Genomic DNA, 12,894 nt, shown 5'->3' on the forward strand with positions numbered 1-12,894 from the left:
ATAAATTCATAATTAAAAAAACAAAAACAAACCAAAAAAAAAACTCATGACGTGTCGCGGGCCAATTTGAAGACGCAGGCGGGCCGGATTTGGCCCGCGGGCCGTACTGTTGTCGACCGTTACTCACAGGGAACAACGTTAGCATTAATACACGTTTACAAAAAAATAAATAAATAAATAAAAGCCGTTGGACAGACGTTTATTTTTAACCACAGGAACCGGAAATGCAAGTAGTCGACGAGCTCGATAGCTTGACGGAAGTAGATGGAGGGCGGAGAAAGAGAATCAGTGGCGGCGGCGGCGGCGGCGCTTCATCTCCGGCTACAAACAGGAAACTAGTCCGCCTCGCTGAGCGCCCACCTGAGCCAGAAGACCAATGCTATGACAAGCGTCACCCACTGAGACTTTATGTGCCTTAAACTACTCCTATCGTCTCATTTCTGAAGTTTCTTCGACAAGAACACTGTCAACCCTCTTAAGGTAAGCCTGCACTTTATAGCGGCTCACATTTGAAGTCACGTCAAACTGCGCTCATTAACTGACTTGGCAGCCTGTCAATCAAAATCAGACACTTTAAAAACTTCTATATGTGTGTGTTTTGTAACCAGACTAAGTTGTGATACACGTCTGTCAGATTGGGAACTTGTAATATCAGATTAAGTGAAATATGTCTGCGGTGCTTTTAAGTGTTTGTATGCTGAACGTCTGAATGATATTTCACACAAACAACAAGTAGACCCTATGACTCAGAGGACGTCAAGTACGGCACAATAATTATTTGTATTTTGTTGTTTTTATGGTAGTTAAAGCCTACTTTATAAAACCCTTTTATTCTGATTGAACTCACATTTGTTTTGTTTGCCGGATGACACTCTAATAATGTGATTGTTATCCTAATCTGATCCATCCATCCATTTCCTACCGCTTGTCCCTTTTGGGGTCGCGGTGGGGGTGCTGGTGCATGGAACAGTTTGAGTAGCTTGAGTGCGGAGCTGAGGCATTGTGTCAGGGATGAATTGTGGAAACTGTGCGTCGCCAACAGCATCATACTTTGACTTCAGCATGTCATCACACTGGAGTTCAATCAGCTCCATTTGGAGGTTAATTGCTGTTTTTTCCACATCAACTGTAAAGGGATTACTAAGAAGTTCAAATCTACATTTCTGACCATCAAAGTCGCCAAATCGCAGAGTACACTGAGTTTTTCAGCAAACTGTGCGCACACGGCGGTAGAGCATACTTGCCAATTCTCCCGAATTTCCCGGGAATTGCCCCTCCCGAAAATCTCCTGGGGCAACCATTCTCTCGTATTCCACCCGGACCACAGTCTTGGGGGCGTGCCTTAATGGCACTGCCTTTAACGTCCTCTACGAGCTGTCGTCACGTCCGCTTTTCATCCATTCTAACAACGTGCCGGCCCAGTCACAAGATATGTGCGGCTTCTGTACGCACACACACACGTGAATGCAACGCATACTTCATCATCAGCCATACAGGTTACACTGAGGGTGACCGTATAAACAACTTTAACACTGTTACAAATATGCGGCACACTGTGAATCCACACCAAACAAGAATGACAAACACATTTCGGTAGAACATCCGCACCGCAACACAACATAAACACAACAGAACAAATACCCAGAACCCTTTGCAGCACTAACTGTTCCGGGACGCTACAAAATGCACCCCCCCCCCGTTACCACCAAACCCCTCAAGGGCCAAATGAAATTACACGGCGGGCCAGAGTTTGACACCGATGTATTAAAGTGTGCGCACCCTATGACTCAGAGGACGTCAAGTACGGCACAATAATTATTTGTATTTTGTTGTTTTTATGGTAGTTAAAGCCTACTTTATGAACCCTTTTCTTCTGATTGAACTCACATTTGTTTTGTTTGCCGGATGACACTCTAATAATCTGATTGGGATCCTAACCCTTTTTACCGCTTGTCCCTTTTGGGGTGGCGGGGGGTGGGTGCTGGAGCCTATCTCGGCTGTATTCGGGCGGAAGGCGGGGTACACCCTGGACAAGTTGCCACCTCATGGCAGGGCCAAGACAGATAGACAACATTCACACTCAAGGGCCAAATTTTAGTGTTGCCAGTCCAACTATCCCCAGGTGCATGTCTTTTGGAGGTGGGAGGAAGCCGGAGTACCCGGAGGGAACCCACGCAGTCATGGGGAGAACATGCAAACTCCACACAGAAAGATCCCGAGCCCAGGATAGAACACAGGACCTTCGTATTGTGAGGCACATGCACTAACCCCCGTTCCACCGTGCTTAATCTGATCATTACCAGGAATTGTCCTCATGCTCCTTTCAGCTTCTGGTATTCTTCTGATCAATCTTTCATCAGTTTACTTGAGATTATATGTGGGTTTTACAAAACGAATATGTGCCATCCATATAAGTATGGACATACTCGGATAAGTATGGATGACACCACTGTTTCCCAGATGTGTGTGATACTGTGCATGTTCTTGACAGTTGGAAGGCCAACCACACCAAAGAAAAGGGGATGTGAAACTTTTATTAACTTGTCAGCCTTTCTGCCACTTGGGAGGGAGCACAAGAAGTTACATTAAGTTTAAAAATTCATCTGAAGCGTCATCTCATTTCTGATGATGTTTATTTATTTTACTGAAGGGTGGAAGCCTACTCACCCAACATGCCAGATGGATTGTTTCACATAACAGTTTGTTTAAGAAATATCTGATTAAAAAAAGAAGTGCAGGTGCTTTTTAACGCCTTCTCGTTCTAGGATGTTTTTTGTGTGTGGCTGAAACACACAAACAAGTCATACAAAGTCAATGTTGAACTATTTGGATGAGAGGTAAGGCTGGAGGTTTTTTAAAACCTAACTATCTAAATGTTTATCCCTAGAAGTCAGAATGTGTCTACTGGCACTTAGTAATAGGAGTTTGAATACACTGAAAAGAAAGATTTTCTTTGGTAGCTCATGTACATAAACTGTACATATTTCTTTCAGAAACACATGCTTTTAAATAACTAGTTGAAGGAATGGCCTGGAAAACAAGATGGGGCCATAGTAGGGGTGCTGAAAAAAATCGGTTCACATCAAAATTGCGATTGTAATTCATGCTGATTTTAAATACATTTTAAAAAATCGATTAAAAAATAACTACCGTATTTTTCGGACTATAAGTCACAGTTTTTTTTATAGTTTGGCCGGGGGTGCGACTTATACTCAGGAGCGACTTATGTGTGAAATTATTAACACATTACCGTAAAATATCAAATAATATTATTTAGCTCATTCACGTAAGAGACTAGGCCAGGGGTCGGCAACCCGCGGCTCCGGAGCCGCATGCGGCTCTTTGACCACTCTGATGCGGCTCAGCTACATACTTGCCGACCCCCCCGATTTTCCCAGGAGACTTATGGATCTCAGTGTCTCTCATAGATAACTCCCAGGGAAAATATAATCCTATTTACACTCTAATTACTAAATAAAGGGAGTGCCCTAATTGCACTGCAGTAATTGTCCTCTATAGCATTTACAAACAGCGTGCCAGCCCGGCCACATGTTGTATGTTGCTTTTACTTGCACACATAGGAGACAGCAAAGCATACTTACTCATCAGCCACACAGCTTACACTGACGGTAGCCATATCAAACAACTTTAACATTGTTACGTTACAAATATGCGCCACACTGTGAACCCACACCAAAAAAGAATGAAAAACACATTTCTGGAGAACATCCCACCGTAACACAACATAAACACAACACAACCAATACCCAGAATCCAATGGCGTGCGGTGAGGTTAATGTCTGGTGAGGCACGACTGCATTATCACAGTCAGATTTACAAACATATGAACCTGCAGTGCAGGTGTACCTAATGTTGTGTCCCTGCGGTCGTTCGCGGCTCCTGCAGCGCGAGCATTGTTGTTTTTGCACTTTTTGGCTTCTTGTTAAGTGACTTTTTTTGGGTGGATTCGGTCTTGCACGTGGAGGGTTTGGGTGTGGGCTTTGGTTGGTGTGGCGCTCCCGTCGGGCGATGCATTCTGCGGCGGAGGTGCTTGGCACCAGGAGGCGGGGTTATGAGACGAGCCTCCAGTTTTATGATCGCTCAGCACAAGAAATATGTTACACACATACAGTTGTTGACAAGATACACTGTACATTATATACCTCAGCTAACTAAACTATGGAAATGTATAATATAATTCATATAGCAATACGGTCTCACTGCACAGCAGGCCAGCAGTTAGCCGAGTCATTGCGCACAATCCATGTTGAGGCACAAATCAGTGACGTGCCTCAACTGGCTGCTGATCACCGCACCGTCTCTTCTCAGTATTTGAACGGCAAATGTGAAAATAAAAATAAAAATAATCTAAAACTGGTGAAGTTAAATGGAAAATAACTTTAGTATAATTACTGGATACATATAACAATTTAATTAATTATTTTTTCTTTTTACTTTTTTTTTTCTTTCCATGATGGCAGGTGAGGCCGTGCCTCCCCTGCCTCTAGTGACAGCACGCCACTGCCAGAATCCCATGCAGCCCTAACTCTTCCGGTCTACATTATACACCCCCGCTACCACCAAATCCCCCCACACATCAACATATAACGTACACTTCTTCAGCCTGTTGTTCACTATTCTTTATTTATTTTAAATTGCCTTATACATTTTTTTTTTAAAGAATACATTTTTTTAAATACGTTTTTTAGGCCATCTCTGTGCCAGGTCACGTGTCAGGAGCTTTTGTAACCTCTTTTGAAAAGGTTTTATTTTGTAATTTGTGTACAAAAAAATATAGTGCGAGAATCGTTTTTTAATGTAAGAATTGTTTGTTAGATTCACACCCATAAACCATAGTTTCAAACCTTCGTTGATCCCATTGCAAATTTGACAATGATACTTAAGTACAGTATGTTCCGATCGATCGGCACATCACTATGAAAAAATATGTCAATCCCTGGTTGGAACATTCCAATGAAACTACAGGAATTTAAATGTCACATGTTTTTTTTCTAAAATGAGGATCAGGGGTCTCATGTATAAATAAGACTTGCGTGGAAATCCTACTAAAAAATAATGTGCATGCAAATCCAGAAAACGCGTACGCACAAACAAATTCAGATGTATTAAAGTGTGCGCGCGCTTAAATCCAACCACATTTCTTTTTTTACATCCCAATCAACGTTAAATTGAGCACACATGTTGGAGTGGCAAATCATATACAGTCTGAAAGCACAAAGATAATGAGCAAGATGACAAAAAAGAAGAATTTCACCTACAATGACTTGGAGGTGCTCCTTATTGGAGTGAAAAAAGGTACTCTATTCCTCTATTGTTGCAAGTTAGTACAGCAGTGGGCCGGGGAAAAGGTGTGGCTTAGTATTTCCCACTTTATGCACGAGATTGTAACATACAGTATACTTTGTACAAAGGGACAGTCAGGGGCTTGTTTGAAAGATCTTTAGAAGTATGTAGTTTAACCAGGAAACAAAACATCAAATCACTCATTTTAACCACTGACTCATAATGATGCTGTAAAGACGGGATGTACAATTTGGGGGAAACCTACAGTATGCTTAATGTGCATCACAGGGATTAATAATGGGACAATTGCATAAATAAATGTACTCACCATAAAGCCACAAATCGTGTGGAATGCCAGCTTGAAGTCTGTTCCCAACCATGCTGTGACTTAAAATGTGATCATCATGCTTTGAACCCGCCCACATCCATACAATGTTTGTTAATTACAATTGCGTATTACATATGATCTGTACAAATGAAAATTTTTCCTGTTGAAGTATACATATTCGTCATATGAGGCAAGTAATGTGTGCAGTTGGTAGCTCTGGATACATTAGGAAAACCTGCTGCTTCAAATTGCGATTTAAAAACGGCCTCTTCAGCTGCCTTGTACGGGAGTTTAATATACCTGGCTAACATGCCGATAATTTAATGTGGGTTTTTTTGCACCTATGCTTTTAGGCGACATTCAAATTGCAGGGTCGGATGTTCCATTCAGATTTGTTGTCAAATCTGATATTTTTAGTGACTGTTAACACTACAACATTTTTTTATTTCTAATGTGAATGCAATCTGACCCGCATGCGGACATGACATGACGTCGCACGCACTGCAGTGTTTACAGAAGTAAAAATGGCTTCAGCTCTAGTCGGTCTCAGTACTGGCGCATTTGTTGCAATTTCAAAGATTTTGTGCAATCAAAGTCAATATTTTCTGAACCGAATTATTGTGCGTAGAAGAATCAGAAGGAAGAGGACAAGTTTTTTGGTTTTACATGATAGAGTGCACCTGTTTTCTGCTCCGTTGTCAAATAAATATGACGCTAATTGCTTTTTGACGGCGTTCTGGTTGGATGAATGCGACAGAAGCGCGTGAGCGTTTACATTGAGGACGCATCCCATATATCTCAGATTTGTTTCCACATATGAAAGAGGCCTGGGTCGATTATCAAAACATTCTAAATGCACTGTTCACACTGACATGAAAAAATCCAATACAGGTCGCATATGGGCAAAGAATTTGAATTGACCGGCAGTGTAAACAAGGCCTTATATCCATTTGTGTATTAGCACAGAGGTGTGTTAATTGTTTATATACGTCTGATGTACACATCAATCATTCTGTGGTTATACATACAACGGTGACTCCCATTTGCCGCATCTTCCAAGCAGTTTTTATCATCTTTACAAATAAAAAAAAAGATGTGTGTTCTTGTCTCTTATAATGATTGTGAACGTTAGGCAAAATTCCAAAAAAATGCAGTCCCCCTTTAAGGCAAGTTGATTTCATGTTTATGATAGCAAACTGGTCTAACGTGAGTGTTCACTGAATATGAAGTTATAATGGTATTCTGAATTGTTCTATGTCATCCGAATCTCAGCAAAATAAGCTTTTCAGTAACGTATAACTAGGGATGATACTCGAAACCGGTTTTCCCGGTTGTTTGATAAGAAAAGAACCGAGTCCTCGGACTCGAATCCCTTTTTGAGAACCGGTACCCGTTATCGAGACCACTATAGTAAAGGAAAAGAGTTGATTCTTTATTCGAATCCCGTCCCGACCAGAAATGCTCCGTGGGACATCACGTAGCTCAGTCATTAGGCGCAGATAGCGAAAGCAGGAAAACAATGGACGGGAAAAAGCGCTCCAAGGTGTAATAAAGTTCAAAACAAAAGCTATAATCCATCGAATAACTTTACTGAGAGATTTTAGCAGGGTAAAACACATGACGAACACTTTTACGACCAACCGGAAACATAGCAACGCACCTCCTTTACGGCAGCTGTCGCAACGTTCTTAAAACAACCGCAGCACATACATATATATACAACATATCTCCCTTTTTTAACTTTTGTTTTTCTTTCCTTGTAAACAAAACAAAATCACACTGTAGATGTGTTGTCGGTCTAATTATAAATAATGCAGACGAGGTGTGTTGGCTGAGTTCTTGACGTTTACTTTCACAGCGTGGCAACATGCAACACTTTTCGGGGCTACCGCGCATGCTCGTAACTCCCGTTGCATGCTGGGTAGTGTAGTTGTTATATTCTCTAGCTCATAACATTTTTCCCCCATAAAGAAATAATGTTAACTCAATAAAGTGTATTTCTTTTTTTAGCTTTAACTTTTCATTTATTAGCATTGTAACCACATTTGCAAATAACTTTTCTCTTCATAGAATGTTCTTTCAATAAAGAAATAAAGTGCAAAAATGTCAAAGCATCATAACAAACAGTTATGTCAAATAGCAGCAGAAGTGCACTTTTTGGAGAGCTGTATTATTTTCAGTTTTGTGCCCAAGGGACTGATTTTATTTAACACTATATTATTATTTATACACCTATAGTGATCACAGAGACAGGTTGTTTTTGTGTTACTGTATATATTTGTTTCTCTGAAAAATCCCACTTAATATACTTTGGGTAACAACAGTCAATATTTATTTATTTTATTTTATTTTTTTAGGTGGGTAACAGTCAATATTTATTTATTTATTAGATTTTATTTTTTTATTATATAATAAAAGTGAGCTTTTGTTAAACCAAATATTGTGTGTTTTTTTCCATATACAACAACCTATCTGGACTCGATAAGAGAATCGATAAGGAATCGGTTCGATAAGAGGATTCGATAATAGGCTCGAACTCGATAATTCCTTATCAAACATCATCCCTACGTATAACACACGTGTTTGCAAATAGGGGGTGACGTAGAACCAAGATTTCGTCATGAAAAAATAATTTATTTTTAAAGCTCATGGCTGTGAACAACACAACACGTACTGTGCCACGGAAGCTGCCAATAATGTCCTTTCTCTCTTTTCTTTTTACTTCTAAGCTCAGAGTGAACGCCAATTGAACAAATGTGTACACAAACGCACAATACGAAGGTCCTGAGTAGTCGTGAGTTCAATCCCGGGCTCGGGAACTTTCTGTGTGGAGTTTGCATGTTCTCCTCGTGACTGCGTGGGTTCCCTCCGGGTACTTCGGCTTCCTCCCACCTCCAAAGACATGCACCTGGGGATAGGTTGATTGGCAACACTAAATTGGCCCTAGTGTGTGAATGTGAGTGTGAATGTTGTCTGTCTAACTGTGTTGGCCCTGCGATGAGGTGGCGACTTGTCCAGGGTGTACCCCGCCTTCCGCCCGATTGTAGCTGAGATAGGCTCCAGCACCCCCCGCAACCCCGAAGAGAATAAGCGGTAGAAAATGGATGGATGGATGGATGGTGTACACAAACGATTTTTCGTCCAAACCAGAGTACTGAACTACAAATGTAGGTTTTTCCCTGACGTATATGGACACTATTTTGTGTTAGAATTACTCAGGTCAACATCGGTGGTTGCTTGTTAGGCTTTCAGGACATCTTTTAATGCAGTAAGTCTACTGCCTGGAAAAGTCATGGAAGCGACTTAGCAAAGTGAAGCTTCAATAATACATGGCTTTTTAAGGATAAATACAAATTGTGGCTGGCAAAAGACTGACCCAAGAAATGCTAAATACAAACTGCTGTAAAACATTTGACATTTCAAATATGGGCGAGGCAGTGCTCAGCAGCCACTTGAAGGGGAAAAATCATAAAACAGCAGCCACAGTTGCTAGTAGCGCAATAGTCATAGGTGAGTGATGCTGTGAGGATAGCCAGCAACACTACTAGTTTCCACAGCAACAAAGCAGACAACCATGGACGTTTCTGCAAAGAAAGAAGTCCTGAAAGTCCTAAAAGGTGTGAATTCATACTACTTCAAGGACAGGACAGGACCCTGAGCCATCTTTTTTCCACAATGCTTCCCAGACAGCCAGATTGCAGTCAAATGTATCTGTGGTGAGAACAAGTGTGCCTAGTTTTCAGTGGTTCCATTGAGATAAAATAATGTATTTTGGTCACAGTTTGGTCATGATTATTTTGATTAGTATTGTAATCATGATTAACACAATTATTCATTAGTTTGAAAAAAAAAGTATTTATTGTAGCACCAAAACTCAACTTTAAACATAGTTTAAAAGAATAACGGATATAAACTAGTGACAAACAAACCACAACAAGTTTAAGTTGATTATTTCTTCAGTCAGTGGTCAACAAAATAAACAAACAGTTTTAAATCCATGAATTCATAAATTGACAATTTTACAGACCGAACGGTTTTAGTCTAAAGTTGAGCACTTATTTCGCCTAACCCTATTAACAATCTCAAATTCAAGCTGTTGCAAAACCAAGACACATCAGGCTCTGATCTTGAGCTTCATAGAAATTAGAAATTTCCTTTACACAACATATTACAAATACACCTTCTACACAGCATAAACACTGTTCAAATATATACACAGTAAAGACATAGACGAACAGTTGTGAATTATCCCTGTACATGTGTTGGTTAAACATTTGTACCAATAATATACTACATACAAACACTTATACTTCCATTTTTATTTATGTCCCACATATAGTTTTGTAATTGACATTGATCGTAGTATTACCTACTGGTGTTGATTCAAGAGCAATATATTTTTCTAAGACGTTAGTTTTAAAGGCCTACTGAAAGCCATTACTACCGACCACGCAGTCTGATAGTTTATATATCAATGATGAAATCTTAACATTGCAACACATGCCAATACGGACGGGTTAACTTATAAAGTGACATTTAAAACTTCCCGGGAAATATCCGGCTGAAACATCGCGGTATGATGACGTATGCGCGTGACGAAGTCTGAGTAACGGAAGTTATGGTACCCCGTAGAATCCTATACAAAAATCTCTGTTTTCATTTCATAATTCCACAGTATTCTGGACATCTTTTGCAATTTTTTTAATGAATAATGAAGGCTGCAAAGAAGACAGTTGTAGGTGGGATCAGTGTATTAGCAGCGGACTACAGCAACACAACCAGGAGGACTTTGTTGGAGCTGTCTTCAATGTAACGTTTTCGAAGTGGACAGTGTTCGTCACACAGTTTTAAGAAAATGTTAAGGAAGGTTTCATATGTCTCATATGGGTCTGTGGAGGTATAAACATCCCACCAGTCTTGAGCACATAACTCAGACTTGAATGCTGCCATAGTTTCTGGTGTTTGGTGTCTGACAAATCTATATTGAGCTGCTTTTTTTTGTTTCTTTCTTATTAAAGAAATTGTGAAAAATGCTGAATACAGGTAGATGATCACTTATGTCGTTTAGTAGTCCTGCTGTTATTTGATTCTACGGCTGATTGGTGAAAATGTTTGATTGATTGATTGAAACTTTTATTAGTAGATTGCACAGTTCAGTACATATTCCGTACAATTGACCACTAAATGGTAACACCCGAATAAGTTTTTCAACTTGTTTAAGTCGGGGTGCACATAAATCAATTCATGGTATCTGGTTGGTTTTGTGATGAGGGGAAGGCATTATTGCTGTTATAAAATCTGTTGTTTTGGTACTGTCCAAGGGGTTCAGAAGATTAATATCAAAATCACCACACACAATATGGAGCTTGTTTGACTTACTGAACAAATAATCAGTTTTTTGATTGAATGTGTCTAAACACGATCCAGGCGTTCTATAAACACAACTAACATTTATTTTTTGGGATTTTCTCACTTAAATTTTTACAGTTAAACATTCAAAGACTTCAACAATATTAGTTGATTCACTATTAATCTTCCTACAGTTTAAATCTCGATTGACAAAAAGGGCTACTCCCCCTCCCCTTTTTCCAACTCTATTTGTAGTGAATAATTCATAACCTTCCAATCTCTTTTCACAACACTTGTTCTCATCTAGCAAAGTCTCTGAAACTGCAACAACACTACATTTTTTGAACTGGCTCAGATATTCTCTAATGTTTTCATAGTTTATATACAAACGTCTGCTATTAAAATGCACTACGGTAAATGATTCGTCCACATTCACACCTTTAAATTGTTCATCTGTGTAGTACTCACAATTACCGATATCGTTATAAAGATTACAAGTACAGATGACAACAATAGTTATAACAAAACATTTAAATAACAATAGCAATATAAAAAAACAATACAATTATTTTTTCTGTTTTATTTTTTTAATTTTTCTACATTTTACACTTATTTTACCACCACAGAGTTTGTGCTTTTTGCGTCATAAAATACATATTTAAAAAATTTTGACCAGTATTTTGAGTCAAAGCATAGTACTTTTGTAAATGTAATAATAAGTGTTTTAAGTACATTGTGCCTGTGTGTGGTACCTTTTGAAACATTTATTTTGTTAGCGCAGTCAAACCTGATATTGCACACAGCCCTGTTTTTCTGAAGGGATAGAAGTTTGCTGCTGTCTTTAGCTTGATGTGTGAAGACAACTTGAGGCGACTGCTGCCCTGTTTGTACATTAATCTTACATCGATTATATTGTTCACAATAACACAAGCAGATGAGATGTGTTGTGGGTGTATCCGATTGTTCTTGCCAGCTTTAGCTTCCTAGTTTAGTCGCTGTTTCAACCACATTGTCTAGTTCAGGACGGTGCGGTTGACAGTTTTGAGGATGAATGAGTGGTATCCCAATGTTACCTCATCACATTTACAGAATTTCAGTAACATTTTTGTCAATTTTCTTAATATTCTGTATTTAACAGCAGATTTTGTTTTATTGAACAATTCTGTGATTCCGTCTGTGGCTACGTGATTGCAGTAATCATATGACCTTTCTTTTTTTGTTGATTTTATTGATTATTGTTTAGGCATATTAGAGCGGTGTCAAATAAATGTAACAACCATCGTGACATTCCAAACTTCTAGTAGATGTATGCTTTTTAAAAAAAAATGTTTATACTCATTCGGCCCTTATCTGTTTTACCGTCTCAAGCACCGCAATTTGCATGCATGTTTTGTGTCCCATTATTTGTTTTTGTTTTTTCGAATAATACAAAACTCAAAACCAGTGAAGTTGGCACGTTGTGTAAATCGTAAATAAAAACAGAATACAATGATTTGCAAATCCTTTTCAACATATACTCATTTGAATAGACTGCAAAGACAAGATACTTAACGTTCAAACTGGAAAACTTTATTTTTTGCAAGTAGTAGCTCATTTGGAATTTTATCCCTGCAACGTGTTTAACCCTCCTATTGACCTCGATTTTTGCCTACACCATCGTTCCTCAGGGGTCACATAGACCCCAGAGATGTAAAGCTCTATAAGTTGTTGTGTGTGGGAGTAAGACACATGATCCAATTGACTTTTTTGTGCTCCCAAGTCTTCTGAACACAGAGAAGTCAACTCTGAGTCGATCTGACCATCATACACTGAATTATTGTTGTTTGAATACCGTTTGGTGTCAAATTTGACCGTTTTTTATTGATTTTTTGGCACACTACGCCCCCCCCCCCCAGATAACCTCCCAGTGGTAA

At 39.3% G+C, this 12,894-nt stretch overlaps 1 protein-coding gene across 1 annotated transcript in view; it reads left to right on the top strand.

The window, feature by feature from the left end:
* The first annotated feature begins 241 nt into the window (after positions 1-241).
* Positions 242-12,894, top strand: part of pik3cb (phosphatidylinositol-4,5-bisphosphate 3-kinase, catalytic subunit beta) — a 149,934-nt gene continuing 137,281 nt past the window's right edge. Inside the window, exon 1 of the mRNA XM_062067965.1 lies at positions 242-480. The gene's annotated coding sequence lies outside the window, so the exon portion shown is untranslated. The remainder of the gene's footprint in view (positions 481-12,894) is intronic.

The sequence above is a fragment of the Entelurus aequoreus genome, linkage group LG13 (assembly GCF_033978785.1).
Source record: "Entelurus aequoreus isolate RoL-2023_Sb linkage group LG13, RoL_Eaeq_v1.1, whole genome shotgun sequence".
NCBI classification, from domain to species: domain Eukaryota; kingdom Metazoa; phylum Chordata; class Actinopteri; order Syngnathiformes; family Syngnathidae; genus Entelurus; species Entelurus aequoreus.